Source organism: Parus major, chromosome 17 (assembly GCF_001522545.3).
Source record: "Parus major isolate Abel chromosome 17, Parus_major1.1, whole genome shotgun sequence".
Lineage (NCBI taxonomy): Eukaryota > Metazoa > Chordata > Aves > Passeriformes > Paridae > Parus > Parus major.
The window spans coordinates 1,175,493-1,177,863 of NC_031785.1; positions in this window are offsets into that span (position 1 = coordinate 1,175,493).

A 2,371-nucleotide genomic window follows, 5' to 3' on the forward strand; every position below is an offset into this window, starting at 1 on the left:
GAGTCAGACCCAGGACTGGTCATAAAGTGGGAAGGAAATGAGAAGCACTGTCTGTGCAAAATGTGCTTATCAGAGGTCTGGAATGAAAATGTTCATTTTCTTAGGGAATGTTTTTAGTGGAAATGTTCCAAGTATTTTTGTTAAGAAAAAGGCTTCAATTTTTTCACTGTTACTTTTTTTCATTACAGAGAAAAGTTTTTAAACCATGTAGAGGCTGTTATTTGAGGGATAAAATGTTCTTCTGACATTAGCCTGCAGCGAACATCCCAGGAATGCCAGTTTACTGGTAGGAATGATCACAGCCCAGCAAGTCCTAAAGCACCCTGAAAGAATCTTCCAGAAAGGGAATTATGGGCTCATAAACCACCTTTGCACCTGATGCCATGAGTTATGCTCCCCTGGTTTGGGAAGGAAAATGCTACCACGTGCACTGCATGTCAAACCAGAGCGATGCAAACTTCAGTTGTACAGGCTGGCAGCTTCCTGTCACAAACAAACTGCAGACCAAGAGCTCCTCATTACTACCTCAGTCATTTCAAAGCGTAAATGTAATTATCATGATCTGATCAGGGACAACAGAGAAAGAGGCATAATTTGCTGACAACAGTATCTGCAATAATTAATCTCCCAGATCTTGTCTTACAGGGTCATGGATGTCTTGAAATGGGAAATGGGATGTTTATATCATTTGAGTCCCTTTAATCATCTGAACCAGCCAGGATGACTCAGGGACTCCCACCCCAAGTCTGGCATGTCCAGAGGGGACAGGCAGGGCTCAGGTGCTCCCAGGGTTCAGCAGGGTCCCCTTTCCTTCCCCTTTCTTTCCAGGGACCAGGACACAGCAAATCAGGAGGAGAAGCCCTGCTTTCAGTTAAGAAGGAGCTGTAAAGCCTTTACAGATGTCAGTCCACAACTATTTATCATCTGGAGTAGTTCAGAATGAAGGCTGCAGCCCTGAACTGAAATGCCAATTCATCCCCCAGCTCTGGGTTTACAACGGGTGGGTGTGGGGAAGTTTCAGCTCTACTGAAGACTAAGGAGACACCCAGATGAGGTGCAAGATCAGTAACCAGACGGCGTCTAGAGCAGGCTTGTGGGCAGGGAGGAGTCAGGCACAACAGACAGGCCACCAGCAGGGTTTAGAGAACCAAGCCAGGCATTAACCCTGCCCTGTGATGTGCTGGAGGAGCTTAGCACCCAAAGCCTCCCTAGTCCATGGTCTTGCTGACGCTGCCCATAACAAAGCAGTGATGTTCTGTGGGAATAGCTGGATGCCATGCTGAAAACGCCTTCACTCCCTCACAAAAATTAAGGATGTGTCTCATATCCTCCCTGTGCTCTGTCTGAAAACAAAGGGCTTCATTTCAGCCACCCAGCTTGCCCCAGGAGGGAAGGGACGCCATGAACAGGGCACGTGTGTTCCCAGGTCTGCCCACGTGCTGCTGGTCCTCACGGCATCCAGGCAGGTGGGTGGTGCAGCAGGAGATGGGAATCGGCTGGCGCTGCTCTAGCAGCAACACACAGTATAAATGAGCCTCAGAGAGTAGTATTTCTTTCATGGGGGGAAAAAAACCCTGCTCACTTGAAAAGCAGCTGAAACAGAGATTAAAAAGGGAGCCTGAAAGAGGCAAATGGAGCCAGAATGCAGCTGCATTTGGAGGCACCATTTCCAGCACTGAGCTCTGGCCCCTGGGCTGAGATTGCCTCACTTTGCTCCCTGGAATGAGGCCTGTCAAAACTCTCCTACCTTTGATCACCTTTTGCAGGAAAATTATGTACACATTAGATGCTCATTAACATTTATGTAAGTCATCTGCTGCAGTAGCAGCTTATCTTGTCTGCTACTTGACTGGGGGAAAAAAAAGAAAACTCACAAAAGGCCTGCACAGAAGAGCCCCAGGACCACAGCACTGGAATGATGGTGCTGCAAGGTCCATCTGATCCCTCAGCAGCAGCCTTACCCCTGTGCTTCCACAGAAATTCCCACAGAGGCAGCTCCCAGCCCAAGCCTCAGCACTGCTGTACCAGGTGAAGTGGTTAACTGGATGTACTCTGCTTTTAGAAAATGGTTGGGTGAGCACAGCTGTCACCAAACAACAGCAGCAGAGCCTGAACAAATGCATTCACGGGAAATCAGATAATAGAGGTGGGAAGTGTCCTGTGATCCATTTAACTGTGCCTGCTCCCACGAGAACACCACAGAGACTGCTGGATTTGGTTAACCAGCATGACCGTGCACACACACAGGGTGGAATGCACTCACACCAGCAGCCCTGGGCAGCACAGGACATGTGGCCCTGCTGTCAAGACAGTTCATGTGGCCCTGCTGGCAGGATGGGATGTGTGGCCCTGCTGGCAGGATGGGATGTGT